This window comes from Hemitrygon akajei, chromosome 10 (assembly GCF_048418815.1).
Source record: "Hemitrygon akajei chromosome 10, sHemAka1.3, whole genome shotgun sequence".
NCBI classification, from domain to species: domain Eukaryota; kingdom Metazoa; phylum Chordata; class Chondrichthyes; order Myliobatiformes; family Dasyatidae; genus Hemitrygon; species Hemitrygon akajei.
The window spans coordinates 18,416,200-18,431,664 of record NC_133133.1 but is presented as its reverse complement, the minus strand read 5'-3'; the positions used below and the strand labels follow the sequence as shown (position 1 = coordinate 18,431,664).

The 15,465-nt window shown below is 45.8% G+C and overlaps 1 long non-coding RNA gene across 1 annotated transcript in view; it reads right to left on the bottom strand.

The window, feature by feature from the left end:
- Positions 1–1,573: 1,573 nt before the first annotated feature.
- LOC140734187 (uncharacterized) overlaps positions 1,574–15,465 on the bottom strand; it is a 46,739-nt gene continuing 32,847 nt past the window's right edge. The window contains exons 2-3 of the long non-coding RNA XR_012100494.1: positions 8,721–8,774; positions 1,574–2,039 (exon numbers count right to left, since the gene is read on the bottom strand). This is a non-coding gene — a long non-coding RNA (uncharacterized lncRNA). The remainder of the gene's footprint in view (positions 2,040–8,720; positions 8,775–15,465) is intronic.

Genomic DNA, 15,465 nt, shown 5'->3' with positions numbered 1-15,465 from the left:
ACATACAATGGAGGAGCCATGCAACTGTTCTCTATCTGCACTGTATTCTGTGTTTATTTTGGTATCTAGTCATGTGAGTTGGGCATGGTAAAAGTGAAGGGAATAAGTTACATATTCATGTTTTGCTCGTCGCAGTTTGGGGCTGGGGGCCAACGGATGTTGTATTTTTCACCGACCGCTCAATCACATTTAACTTATATTTCCGTGCATTTAAGTTTCACCGCTTCAAGATTGTATGTTTGCTAAATGCTAACGAAGGATCAAATACATATCTTCAACTTTGGGAACAATTATTACCGCAGCTGCGGTTGCGTAATGCAAGTATCACAAATCCATGGGGGGTTGACAACAGCGGCAGTTGGTTTGGTTAGAAATAACTGCTACACATGTTTTGCATATTGTTCATACAGGTTAAAGTATTACACAGCATATTGAGGTAGAACATGGTAAAAGAAATTGTAGAACGCAGAATAAAATATAAGAACTACAAAGAAAGTGTGGTACAGGTTAATAATAAGGGACAAGATCATATCAAGAAGACTATGAGGCCAAGAGTCCATCTTATCAAACCAGGGAACCATTTAATAGTCTTCTAACAGCAGGCTAGAAGCTGTCCTTGAGCCTGTGGTAAGGTCTTTCAGGCTTTTGTGTCTTTTGCCTAGTGGGGGAGGAGTGTAAAGAGAATGTTTGGGTGGGTGGGGCCTTTAGTACAAAATGTAGATGGATGGAGTCCTTGGAAGGAAGGCCTGGTCCTGTCGTGTGCTGAGCTGTGTCCACAACTCTCTGCAGTTTCTTGTGATCACGGACACAGCAGTTGTCGTACAAAGTCATGATGCACCCAGGTGCCAGTGTCTAGTGGTGTTCCTCATGGGTCAGTATTGGGACCGCTGCTTTTCACGTTGTTTGTCAATGATTCAGGTAATGGAATACATGTCTTTGTGGCAAAGTTTGCAGATGATACGAAGATAGGTGGAAGATAGGTAGTGCTGAGGAAGCAATGCGATTGCAGCAGGACTTAGACAGGTTGGAAGAATGGGCAAAAAAGTGACAGATGGAATATACTGTTGGGAAATGTATGATAAGTCATTTTGGTAAAAGGAACAATAGTGTGGACTGTTATTTAAATGGGGAGAGGGTTCAAACATCAGAGGTGCAGAGGGACTTAGGAGGCCTTGTGCAAGACTCCCAGAAGGTTAATTTACAGGTTGAGTCTGTGGTAAAGAAGGCAAATGCAATGTTAGCATTTATTTCAAGGGGAATAGAATATAAACACAAGGAGATAATGCTGAGCCTTTATAAGACACTAGTTAGGCCGCACTTCAATAGGTTTCAAAGGTGCATTTAATGTCAGAGAAATATATACAATATACATCCTGAAATTCTGTTTCTTCCCAAACATCCACAAAAACAGAGGAGTGCTCCTAAGAATGAACGACAGTTAGATGTTAGAACCCCAAAGCCCCCCCATCTCCCCCTCCCATGCATAAGCAGCAGCAAAGCAACGACCCCTCCCAACAGTAGAAAAGCATTGGCACCCCCCCATCGAGTACTCAAGGGTGCAGCAAAGCATCAATAAAGGCACAGACTTGCAGTACCCCAAAGACTACTCGTTCACCCGGTAATTTGACATACCATGCTCTCTCGCTCTCCCTAATAAGGGAAAAAGGGGTGTCCCCGTTTCACAGCGAGACGGGAGACATAACAAAACAACACGTTGATTTATGGTGTTAAAAGTCGGTTGTGTTGCTTTTTCCGAGCTCTGTGCCCAGAGATCTCGGGTCTCTGGGTCCAGAGCCAGCAGCCAGCTCGCTGCTTTTGATCTTCCGTGTACTCCCAGGACACACCAGCCGGTGGCACTGACCTTGAATCCGTCCGCCTCCACAGCCACGAAGGTCCGGCACCCTGAAGCCGTGCTAGTCTTTCAGTCGCGTCCTCGGCATATCGAAACGCGGCCGGTCGTGAGGCCCTGAGAGCAGGTCCCATTCCCGCAAAGAACTGAAGTCAGCGTATAACTCCAAGTCAGGATCTTGAAAAGAACCCTGAAAAGGAAAAAAAGAGATATTAAAGATAGAAATAGAGCTGCTTCCAAAGATACAAGCAAAGGAGTCACCATTAGACGCCATCATCCTAAACTCCACACTCTGTCTTACTTGGGGTATGGCCAACAGTTTGAGGCCCGGATCTCAGAAAGGATGTGTTGTCATTGGCGAGAGTCCAGAGGAGGTTCACGAGGATGGTTCTGGGAATGAAGGGGTTAACATATGAGGAGAGTTTGGCAGCTTTGGGTCTGTACTTAGTGGAATTTAGAAAAATGCAGGGGGGATCTCATTGAAACCTACCGAATGGTGAAAGGACTAAATAGTGTGGATGTGGAGAGGATGTTTCCTATGATGGGGATATCCAGAACTAGAAGGCACTGCCTCAAAATCAAGGGGTGACCTTTCAGAACCAAGGTAAGGAGAAATTATTTTAGCCAGAGAGTAGTGAATCTGTGGAATGCTCTGCCACAGATTGTAGTGGAGGCCAGGTCCGTGGGTATATTTAAGGCAGAGTTTGATCATTTCCCTGATCGGTCAGGACATCAAAGGATATGACAAGAAGCCAGGTGTATGGGGTTGAGTGGGATCTGGGATCAGCCATGATAGAATGGCAGAGCAGATTCGATGGGCTGAATAGCCTAATTCAGCTCCTATGTCTTATGGTCTTATGATTGGATAGGCTGGGTGTTTCTTCCAAGGAGTGAATGAAGCTGAGGAGTGACTTGAAAAAGGTATATGTTATTATAAAAGACATAGATAATCAGAATATTTATATAAGACCATAAGGTGTAGGAGCAGAATTAGGCCATTTGGCTCATCGCGTCTGCTCCACCATTCCATCATGGCTGATTTATTATCATATAAGGGGTATAGATAGAGTTGATGTAGATAGGCTTTTTCCATTGAGAGTAGGGGAGATTCAAACACGGGGAACTTCTTTACTCAGAGAGTGGTAGCTATGTGGAAAGAGCTTCCAGTAGAAGTGGTAGAGGCAGGTTCGCTTTTGTCATTTAAAAAAAAATTGGATAGGTATATGGACAGGAAAGGAATGGAGGGTTATGGGCTGAGTGCAGGTCAGTGGGATTAGGTGAGAGTAAGCGTTCTGCAAGGACTAGAAGGGTCGAGATGGCCTGTTTCCATGCTGATGCACCATCAATAACTCTCTGAGACGTGAGGCGAGATATCAGCTTTTATTGACTGGAAGAAAGAACAAGCAGCAATTGACCACCATGCTACATCCTGGAGACTGAGGGCAGGGCTCAGGCCCCAATCGCCTTGATACCGGGGTCTGTGGGAGGAGCCACAGGAGCAGTCAGCGGGGGGGGGGGGGGGGGCGTGTCCAGACAGGTATATGTAGTTCTCCACACATGCTGTAATTGTTATATGGTTATATGGTTATTCTGAGGCCTTACCATCTGGGACATGCTCTCTTACTGAATGAAACAACACACCATTACCTGTTTTGCCGTTGTCAACAACGTCTGCAGAACAAACACTGTAAACACCTCACACTTCGAATCCAATCTCTAATTTTCTTGTCTGAAAACACTAACTGAACATAAACTCACATTGGTTCTATTGCGAATATTACAAGAGTTTTTGTAAATGTAAAGATTATGAGCATACCACACAACTGATCTCAAACACAAAAGAGCTGCATCATTAAGATGAAACGTTTCTACAAAGTGATTACTTTCTCCATGAAACACACACAAAATGCTGGTGGAACACAGCAGGCCAGGCAGCATCTATAGGGAGAAGCACTGTCGACGTTTCGGGCCAAGACCCTTTGTCAGGACTAACCGAAAGGAAAGATAGTAAGAGATTTGAAAGTAGAGGGGGGAGGGGGAAATGCAAAATTATAGGAGTAGACCGGAGGGGGTGGGATGAAGCTAAGAGCTGGAAAGGTGATTGGCGAAAGTGTTACAGAGCTGGAGAAGGGAAAGGATCATGGGACGGGAGGCCTCAGGAGAAAGAAAGGCGGGGGGAGCACCAGAGGGAGATGGAGAACAGGCAAACAACTAAATATGTCAGAGATAGGGTAAGAAGGGGAGGAGGGGCATTAACGGAAGTTGGAGAAGTCAATGTTTATGCCATCAGGTTGGAGGCTACCCAGCCGGTATATAAGGTGTTGTTCCTCCAACCTGAGTTTGGATTCATTCTGACAATAGAGGAGGCCATGGATAGACATATCAGAATGGGAATGGGACGTGGAATTAAAATGTGTGGCCACTGGGAGATCCTGCTTTTCCTGGCGGACTGAGTGTAGGTGTTCAGCGAAACGGTCTCCCAGTCTGCGTCGGGTCTCACCAATATATAAAAGGCCACACCGGGAGCACCGGACGCAGTATACCACACCAGCCGACTCACAGGTGAAGTGTCGCCTCACCTGGAAGGACTGTCTGGGGCCCTGAATGGTGGTGAGGGAGGAAGTGTAAGGGCAGGTGTAGCACTTGTTCCATTTACAAGGATAAGTGCCAGGAGGGAGATCGGTGGGGAGGGATGGGGGGGACGAGTGGACAAGGGAGTTGTGTAGGGAGTGATCCCTGCGAGAAGCAGAAGGTGGGGGGGGGGAGAGAAAAATGTGCTTGGTAGTGGGATCCCGTTGGAGGTGGCAGAAGTTGCGGAGAATTAAACGTTGGACCTGGAGGCTGGTGGGGTGGTAGGTAAGGACAAGGGGAACCCTATCCCGAGTGGGGTGACGGGTGGATGGGGTGAGGGCAGATGTGTGGGAAATGGGAGAGATGCATTTGAGAACAGAATTGATGGTGGAAGAAGGGAAGCCCCTTTGTTTAAAAAAGGAAGACATCTCCTTCGTCCTGGATTGAAAAGTCTCATCCTGAGAGCAGATGCGGCGGAGACAGAGGAATTGTGAGAAGGGGATAGCATTTTTGCAAGAGACAGCGTGGGAAGAGGAATAGTCCAGGTAGCTGTGAGAGTCTGTAGGCTTATAGTAGATATCAGTAGATAGGCCGTCTGCAGAGATGGAGACAGAAAGATCAAGAAAGGGGAGGGAGGTGTCGGAAATGGACCAGGTAAATTTGAGGGCAGGGTGAAAGTTGGAGGCAAAGTTAATGAAGCCGTCGAGCTCAGCATGCGTGCAGGAGGAAGCGCCAATGCAGTCGTTGATGTAGTGAAGGAAAAGAGGGGGACGGATACCCGTATAGACTTGGAACATGGACTGTTCCACAAAGCCAACAAAATGGCAGGCATAACTATGACCCATACGGGTGCCCATGGCTACACCCTTGGTTTGGAGGAAGTGGGAGGAGCCAAAGGAGAAATTATTGAGAGTAAGAACTAATTCCGCTAGACGGAGGAGAGTGGTGGTAGAGGGGAATTGGTTAGGTCTGGAATCCAAAAAAAAGCAAAGAACTTCAAGACCATCTCGGTGGGGGATGGAAGTATATATGGACCGGACGTCCATGGTGAAAATAAGACGGTGGGGGCCAGGGAACTTAAAATCATTGAAAAAATTCAAAGCATGAGAAGTGTCACGAACATAGGTGGGAAGAGATTGAACAAGGGGGGGATAAGACAGTGTCAAGGTATGCAGAAATGAGTTTGGTGGGGCAGGAGCAAGCTGAGACATTGGGTCTACCTGGACAGGCAGGTTTGTGGATCTTGGGTAGGAGGTAGAAACGGGAAGTGCGGGGTGTGGGAACTATGAGGTTGGTGGCAGTGGATGGGAGATCCCCAGAGCTGATAAGGTTGGTGATGGTATAGGAGACAGTGGCCTGGTGCTCCTTAGTGGGGTCATGATCAAGGGGTAAATAAGAGGAGGTATCAGAGAGTTGTCGCTGTGCCTCGGCCAAGTAGAGGTCAGTACGCCAGACAACAACAGCTCCCCCCTTATCAGCAGGTTTTATAGTGAGGTTGGGATTGGTATGGAGGGAGCGGAGAACAGAGCGTTCGGAAGGAGTGAGGTTGGAATTGGAACAAATTGGGCCAATACTGAGGTGAGGTGGGTTTGTGAACAGTTCAGGGAGAGGGGAAAGAAGCTGTTCCTGAAACATAGTGTGTGCCTTCAGGCTCATGTATCAACTTCCTGATGGAAGCAATGAGAAGAGGACATGTCCTGGGCAGTGAGGGTCGTTAATATTGGACGCTGCCATCATGAGCTCTAAAACCTGGGCCTCTGTACCTTCATCTGCATCTGGATCCTCGACTTCCTCACCAGGAGATCACGGTCTGTGCGGATCGGAAATAGCCGCTCCATCTCGCTGGCATTCAATGCTGTCGCCCCTCAGGGGTGTGTGCTTAGCCCACTGCTCTACTCTCTCTGTATCATGACTGTGTGGCCAGGCACAGCTCAAATGCCATCTATAAACTTGCTGATGACACAACTATTGTGGGCAGAATTTCAGATGGTGACAAGAAGAAGTGGAATAGATCAGCTAGTTAAGCGGTGTCGCAGCAACAAGCTTCCGCTCAGTAAGATGTTGAGTTACAGATGTTTCTGAATGGACATTGATTGTGGCCTTTAGGAAGGGGAAGTTGAGGGAACACTCACCAGTCCTCATTGAGGGATCAGTAGTGAGAAGTGCGAAGTTCCCAGGTGTCAACATCTCTGAGGATCTATCCTGACCCCAACATGTCGATTCAGTTACAAAGCAACCTTGCAACAATAATTTCCTTTGGGATAGATAAAGTTTTATCCTTTCTTATCATATTCTAACTGGCCGTATCATCATTTGGTGTGGGGGGTGGTGGTGGGCTCTGCACAGGATTGAAATAAGCTGCAGAAAGTTGTAAACCCAGTTAACTCCATCATAGGTACTAGTCTCCCTCACATCCAGGACATCTTCAAGAAGTGATGCCTCAAAAAGGCAGCATCCATCATTAATCATTAAGGACCCCCATCACCCAGGACATGCCCTCTTCTCATTACTACCATCAGGAAGGAGGTACAGGAGCCTGAAGACACATACTTGATGATTCAGGAACAGCTTCTTCCCCTTTGCCAACAGATTTCTGAATGGACATTGAACCCATGAATACTACGTCACAACTTTTATTTCCTCTTTTTGCACTACTTCTTTAATTTAACTTTTTAAATATATATATTTCCTACTGTAATTTATATTTTTATTATTGTGTTGCAATGTACTGCTGCTGCATAACAACAATTTTCACAGCATCTGCCAGTGATATTAAACCTGATTCTGATTCTGCTTATGAATATGTCCTCGATGGATTCAGATTTGAGAACCTGATTGTGGTTGCCTAAGGAATCAAACCTCCTGTTTTATATCCTTCCTGCAGATATCAGTGTCTGCTAAAGTGAGTTTCCTGATACTTTGCTGGTGATGAACTTGGTGGTTCCACATGGAGGATCTGAGTGAGATTTGTCTGGCTGAGCTGTCAATCAATGTGTTTTAATTTTCCCAGGTCTGTTTCAGTAAACTATCATGTTCAGTAACAACTTGCTTTTGATGTAGTGGTGTCCAAGACTTAGGACACCAAAGCCAGCTGCTGAGATCTGGGTGCAAAATTTGGACAAAACTTGGCAGAAACCAGGGTTTCAAAGAAAATTATTCATATTCCTGTAGAATTTTAAGTACCTCTGTGACCACAGCCTCTAATTATTTCCATCATGCTAAAAATGAATTTGGAAATAGTTGGGAGCAATGAATATTTTATATCTCAGATCATGTGTAAAGTACTCAACGTTACAAGTTCCATCTTAATCTTCTTGGATCTCACGTAGGCGACATGAAAATTTCCCTCCCATTCTGACACGTCAGTCTACAGCCTCCTATTGTGCCAAGGTGAGGCCACCCCCAGGGTGGAGGAGCAACACCTTATATTCTGACTGGGCAACCTCCAACCTGATGGCATGAATAGCGATTTCTTCTTCTGGTAAAAAAAAATTCCCTCTCCCTCCCCTCTTCTTTTATGGCCCTCTCCGGCCTCTTACATCTTCTCACCTGCCTATCACCTCCCCCTGAGTCCCCTCCTCCTTCCCTTTCTCCTATGGTGCATTCTGCTCTCCTATCAGATTCCTTCCTCTCCAGCCCTTTGCCTTTCCCACCCCCACCCCCACCAACCCTTTTATTCTGGCCTCTTTCCCCTTCCTTTCCAGTCCTGAAGAAAGGTCTTGGCCTGAAATTGTGACTGCTTATTTATTTCCACAGATGCTGCCTGACCTACTGAGTTCCTCCAGCATTGAATGTGAGGCTCTGGGTTTCCAGCATCTGCAGAATTTTGTGTGTTTATGAAAAAAATCCACATTTCTTTCAAGCTATTTGCAATATTAAAAAGCCACACTTCATTTGATGGCTTCAGAAGCACAGTATAATCATAAGTTGAGTGGTTTGGCTGAATTTGAAAGGTTGCTGGTGCCTCTAATGGGTTTACTGCTCTAACTATAAAGTCCTAGAGGTCACTGTGGGTCTGAACCCACGGTGGTTCCTGGGTTCAGCCTGGCCACAAAGTGATGAATTGCCTGGAGGTGGGGCGTGTTCATCAGTTTTCCTGCCAGCATAATGATTGGCATGCATTCTCTATCTGGTGTGGTATGCTCAGTCAGTGTACATATTAGCCAGTTATTGGCACGGCAATGCCAGAGACCGCACAATTAATGCCTCAGCAGTTTGGTTTATGAAGTGTGAAGCCAGTTGTGACAATTATTCTCTCAACTTCCAGCCCCACTCATTCTATATTCAGAAATTTGCTCACGTTGTTTAGATGGCTTCCTTCACCACGAATGACGTTTGAGTGAAGACTTCACACCTGCAGAATTAAGCAGAGAGCAGGGATCAGGCAGGAGAATGGAGAGCTGAGGGTGGTCTGCTGAAGGCATTGTCAGTAAGGGTGGGTTGGGCGTTTGTGACTCTGACTCGAGTTAAATGCGAATCATGATAGGTTCGTGGGAGGCACAATAGCATGATGGTTGGCTTAGTGCTTTAAAGCGTCAGTGTTCAATCGACTGAAGCAAGGGACGACCTGAGCTTTGATCGATTTAAGCACCAGGCTGAATTGGAAAGGTTGGGTACGGGCCAAATCGAAGCGTCAGGGCTTGGGCCCCGGTCCGAGAGTGAGGAACAATCTGAGGTTAGAAGTGCCGGGCCGGATTGAAAAGGGCAGGTGTCACAGCCAGAGCTGAGGGATGGGCCGGTTCAGCTTACTGCTCTGTGAGGTTTACCCATCTCTGCACTGAACTGAGGCTGTGGCCTGCAACTACCACACTACTGCATCGGCTGCGTGATGACCGCTTTGCGGCTGTGGACTCACTCTCCTGAATTTCAGTCGTTTGCACAACTTGTTTCTTTTCTGGGCATTGGGAGTTTGACGGTCTTTGTTTTTTATGGGTTCTACGGGGTTTCTTTCTTCAGTGGCTGCCTGTAAGGAGACAAATCTCAAGGTCGTACATGGTATACATAGAACGCTACAGCACTGTACAGGCCCTTCAGCCCTCCATGTTGTGTTGACCCATATAATCCTTAAAAAAAGTACTAAACCCACACTACCCCATAACCCTCTATTTTTCTTTCATTCATGTGCCTGTCCAAGAGGCTCTTAAATACCCCTAATGTTTTAGCCTCCACCACCATCCCTGGCAAGTCATTCCAGGCACTCACAACCCTCTGTGTAAAAAACTTACCCCTGATGTCTCCCCTAAACTTCCCTCTCTTAATTTTGTACATATGCCCTCTGATGTTTACTATTGGTGCCCTGGGAAACAGGTACTGACTATCCACCCTATCTATGCCTCTTATAATCTTGTAGACCTCTATCAAGTCCCCTCTCATTCTTCTACGCTCCAAAGAGAAAAGTCCCAGCTCTGCTAACCTTGCTTCATATGACTCAGAGGTCAGGTAGCATCCGTGGGAGGGGAGCTGGGGAGTGGACAGTCAACGTTTTGGGCCGAGACCCTTCATTTAGATCCACCATCTAGGCTTTCACAGGTTCTGATGAGGGGTGTCAATCCGAAACATTGACTGTCCATTTCCCTAGTCGTGCTAAATTCCCACAGCAGTGGCCCACTAATATGTTGTGGCAATCCTGTGATTTCTTGAGCCCAATTGATGGCAAATTTATGAATGTGGTCGGCTTGGATCATCGAAGGAGAAGGTGACGTATACCTCGCAGGTAATGTCACTACAGATGCAAGATGAAGTTAATGAAAGGACAGGGACTGCGTCTACACCTGTGCCTGTGTGAACGGGGAGTAGAGGCTTTAGTAAGATCAAGTACCTCTGTTAAGTCGGGTCAGAGCAGATCAGGAGATTCAGATTTATTTATCACATGTCAATCGAAACATAGAGTGAAACGTGTCACCTGCGTTAGCATCATTTGTACTGGGGGCAGCTTCTGAGTGTCGCCACACATTCTGGTGCCAACATAGCATGCCCACTGTGTTCAGCAGAACCACACAAGCAGCAGCAGCAACAACCTCTTTAGCCAGAGGGTGGTGAATCTGTGGAATTCATTGCCACAGGCAGCTGTGGAGGCCAAGTCATTGGGTCTATTTAAAGTGGAGGTTGATAGGTTCTTGATGAGTAAAGGCCAAAAGTAATGGGGAGAAGGCAGGTGAGTGGGGTAGAGAGGGATAGTAAATCAGCCGTGATGGAATGGCAGAGCAGACTTGATGGGCTGAGTGGCCTAATTCTGCTTCCTATGTCTTATGATCTTAACAGCAACAGCAAAACAAGCCCATTTCTTTGGGAATTTGGGATAAATGGAGGGAAGATAGACTGAACTGCAGAGTCTGAGGCAGATGATGCTTACAGTGTGATATCAGATCCACAGAGTACTGTTTGTGAATCTGACTAAAGCTAAGTCAGTACCATGGGGAATAGAAGAAGGAAGGATGAGGTGGAAAAATTACTGGAAGTTTGAGAAATCAATGTTCATGTCATCAGGTTGGAGGATACCCAGATGGAATATAAAGTGTTGCACCTCCAACCTGAGTGTGGCCGCAGTACAGGAAGCCATGGACCGACATGTCAGAACAGAAGAGAGGATTGGAATTAAATGGTTTTTCACCAGGAATTTTTGCTTCTCTGTCCCTCTTCTTCCATTCCCCAATCTGGCTCCCTTCTTACCTCTTCTCTTCTCCTCACCTGCCTATCATCCCTCACCCCTGGTGCCCCTCCTCCAACCCTTCCTCCCATGGTCCACTCTCCCCTCTTATCAGATTCCTTCTTCTTCAACCCTTTACCTTTTCTACCCACCACCTCCATGCTTTTCAGCTCATTCACTGGGCTTCACTTACCACCTGCGAGCTTGTTCTCCTTCCCCTCCACCACCCCATCTTCTTATTCTGAATCCTTCCAGTCCTGATGAAGGGTCTCAGCCTGAAACATCGACTCTTTATTCCTCTCTGTAGATGCTGCCAGACCTGCTGAAGTTCCTCTGGCATTTTGCGTGTGTGTTGCTCTGGATTTCCAGCATCTGCAGAATCTGTTGTGTTTTTGATTTAAAGGTGGATAGGCTCTTTTTAAGGTACCCCACAGCAACTTCTGCATCTCAAATAAGTGACCCTGGATCCCACACAGAATAAAGCGCACAGCTACCGAGAGTCGCTTGCACAGAGCTGGAAAGTTCTGAGAAAGTCCTTGATACTTTGCCAAGTATCGTTCTGCTCAGACGGAGGAGCCCTATAAACTGCTAATAAAGCAATTAATTTGCTAATCATTTCTTTAACCTCAGTCCATTAAATCTGCTGATTTATCATTTTACATGCAAAGCTGAAAACAATGAACAAAACCGTACATTCGACACAGTAGTGAATGGTGTACACTGTAGCTGTGGTAAATGACGCTTTGATTTGACTGTGATTATTGTGCTGAGCACTATAGAGGTTCCAGTGGTTTTGTGGATAGCAGGAAGTTGATGGAGGAGCTGTGTGTCATTTCTGTTGCAGTGATACTTTTGTGTCCTTGTGCTTTGTTTTTGACCCAAACTGTGTCGATTCTTTTTATAACCATCTGTTTGCTAAACAGGAAGCCATTGTACTTCGACCAGAATTTTGCCTGCTTTGCTGTTCAACCAAATGCGTTGAAGATACTCTATATATTTTTCAATGCATGTTTTTCCCTCTTTAATCCAGTTTGACTTTGCCCTCTGGTTTCCCCTGATAGGTGTAGTTATGCTAAGCATTGGACACAGGGCATTGTTTTCCAAACACAGCTCTACACTCAGTGGCTACATTATCAGATACCTCCTGTCCCTAATAAAGTGGCCACTGAGTGTACGTTTGTGATCTTCCGCTGCTGTAGGCCATCCACTTCGAAGTTTGACATATTGGGTGTTCAGAGATGCTCTTCTGCACGCCCCTGTTGCAACACATGGTTAGTTGAGTTACTATCACTAACCTCCCTGTCAGCTTGAACCAGAATGGCCATTCTCCTCTGATTTTTCACAATAACACGCTGTTATTACTCACAGAACTATTGCCCACTGGATTCTTTTTGTGTTTCGCACCATTCTCCGTAAACTCTGGAGACTGTGGTGCACGTGAAACACAGGAGGTCAGCTGGTTCTCAGATACTCAAACCACCCCATCTGGCACCAACAATTATTCCACAGGTCAAAATCACTGAGATCACATTTCTTCACCGTTCTGGTGTTTGGTCCGAACAATAACTGAACCTCTTGACCATGCCTGCATGCTTTTATGCATTGAGTTGCTGCCACATGATTGGCTGAATTAGATATTTGCATTAATGAGCAGGTGTACAGGTGTAGCCAATAAAGAAGCCACTGAGTGTGTATTCCCTCTCGACTCATAGGACCCCTATTTAATTTTTTTAAACGTATTTTCTTATTGTAATTTACAGATTTTTCATTATTACTTTATGTATTGCACTGTGCTGATACTGCAAAACAACAAATTTCACAACACATAAGTGTGATATTAAACCTGATTCTGACGTAGATGCTTTAATGGCATTTTAAATTTTTTTTGAATGATCTGATGGCTCTATATTGTGAAACCCTGCTGTGCGCAAATTCGCAAAATCTGCTTGCCTGCAATTTAATGACTGTTCTTCATGGGAATTAATTGGCTGCATGGTGGATTTATGACACCCACAAGGTGCTATATAAATACAATTTGTTCTTTTCTTTTCCTCATAGGCCTGTACTTGGTCATCAGAATCGGTCTCACCAGCTTCTCTGGCATCATCCCGGACACCCATCACCAAGCCAGACTTTAATGAATCGTATAATTCCTCAAATGCGGCTTGCATCAAACTGCAAGGACCCATGCGGACGCAAGAACTTTCCTTTGCCTTCCCAAAGACCTGCCCAGTTCTAAGCCCTGCACCACTGGGTGCTTCACGTGTAACTCTGCTAGTTTCTTTGGAGTGGTGTCATGGGTCAAGTGGCTGCTGTTGAAAGGGAACTGGACCACTGGACATGCAAAACGTGGAGCCTCAGCCTTGATGCGCAGGGACCTGCAGCTATCAGTGTCCATTACTTGTGTCCAGCATCTGATATCGGTGCAATCTACTTGGAGGGCAAAATGAGATCAATTAATAGCAGTCCGAAGCAATAATATTTTGTCTCTGATTGTCTGTCTGGAATGCCATTAAAGCGAATACTGTACCAACAACTTATTTTACACACTAACACAGCGCAAATAGCGTATCCTTGATGAAGGGTCTTGGCCTGAAACATCAACTTTTTATTCTTCTTCACAGATGCTGAGTTCTTCCAGAATTTTGTGTGTGTCGCAAACAAGGTAATCTTGCCAACCACTCCCCTCCCTTGCATTTCTGTAAAACTTGCTTGGAGGACAACGTTTCGGTGAGCTGTGGTTACTTCCTCTGCCCCAGTCGGAACTCTGCATGCTGGGAGACGTGCTTCAGATGTGGTTGTGGACATGACCAGCAGCTCTTCCAACTCTGCTTGAAGCCAGGAGTTTTGAGGCAGAGGTCTGAATTACAGCCTCAAAAAGTTCAGCACTAGGGCAGTAAGGGTTTCACTGGCGCTGCTCTAGGCTTCACCCTACAGTGTTTTAGAGCAATATTGCATAGAAACAGGCTGTTCGGCCTATCTAGCCTGTGCCAAACTGTTATTGTGCCTAGTTTCATTGACCCACACCTGGACCATACCCATCTATGTCTTCCCCCCATCTTTGTACTTATGCAAACTCTTCTTAAATGTTGAAATTGAACCCGCATCCACCACCTCCTCTGGGAGCTCGTTCCACACTCTCACCACCCTCAGAGTGACAAAGTTCCCCCTCTTGTACCCCTTAAATATTTCACCTTTCACCCTTAACCTATGACCTCACATTCTGGTCTCTGCCAACCTCAGTGGAAAAAACCTGCTTGCACTTACCTCTGTCAAACCTCCCCCCATTCTCCCATACGCCAGGGAATAAAGTCCTAACCTAATCAACCTTCTCCTGTAACTCAGGTCCTCAAGACCTGGCAACAGCCTCATAAACTTTCTCGATAGCACTCTCTGCTTATCGGACATAAATTCTCTCTGTTAGCCCTGCAGTGCAATCAGGTTCATGGGTCCTTACGAATACTGCCAAGCTCATTGTGAGAAATCCATAAATACCCGAACGCAAGTGGAAAGAACATCTCAAGTGGAATGTTATTCCACCATTATGGAATTCTAGGTGTTGCAACCTTGCAAAGTTTTTGACATTGCGCTATTGAGGAGACACACAACAGATAAATCCCTTGTTCCTGGCCTGACCACAGTCCTGCAAAGGCGCAAATATCAACGTCGGTTCCCATGCAACTCAGTCTGGCGATCAGGTAAGACGCATAAACTGCTTGGGATTTACAGTGACAGTTTCTCAATAAATGAACCATGATTTTTGTCTTGATGTTCCTATCTATGATCATATGAGTTGTATGAATGATGTGGAATTCCGTTCGAATAATGAGGTTGGATCAAGCTACCCAAGTGAATGAAGGAATCATTCAAAATCTGGCTGGAAATTTTTTTTTTCTCTTCAACTCGTCCCAGCATCAGGAGAAAATAATGTTTTTGTTGTCTGCAGTGTGTTTATCTGTCTATCAATGCATCACCAGAGTCTGCATGTGTTTGGAGAGATCTTGGCAATTTATTCCTCAGGTTAAGAATGCTAACACATTTGGAAAGTGTTTATTCACTTAACAAGTGACGGCGTTCCAACAGAAAAAAGGTGCATTGGAATCATATTGTGATCAATTTTGTGTCCCAAATCTAAGGAGAGATGTGCTGAAACAGTTCAGAGCAGGGGTTCCTATCCTGGGGCCACAGACCTCTTGGTTAATGGTTAGGTCCATGGTATAAAAAGGTTCGGAACCCCCGGCCCAGAGGAAGTTCACATGAATGATTTCTGTACTGAAAGGCTTAATATGCAAGCAGCGCACACACAAAATGCTGGAGGAACTCAGCAGGCCAGGCAGCATCCATGGAAAAGAGTAAACAGTCGACATTGGAGATGTAGGGGCAGGTGTGGCACTTGTTC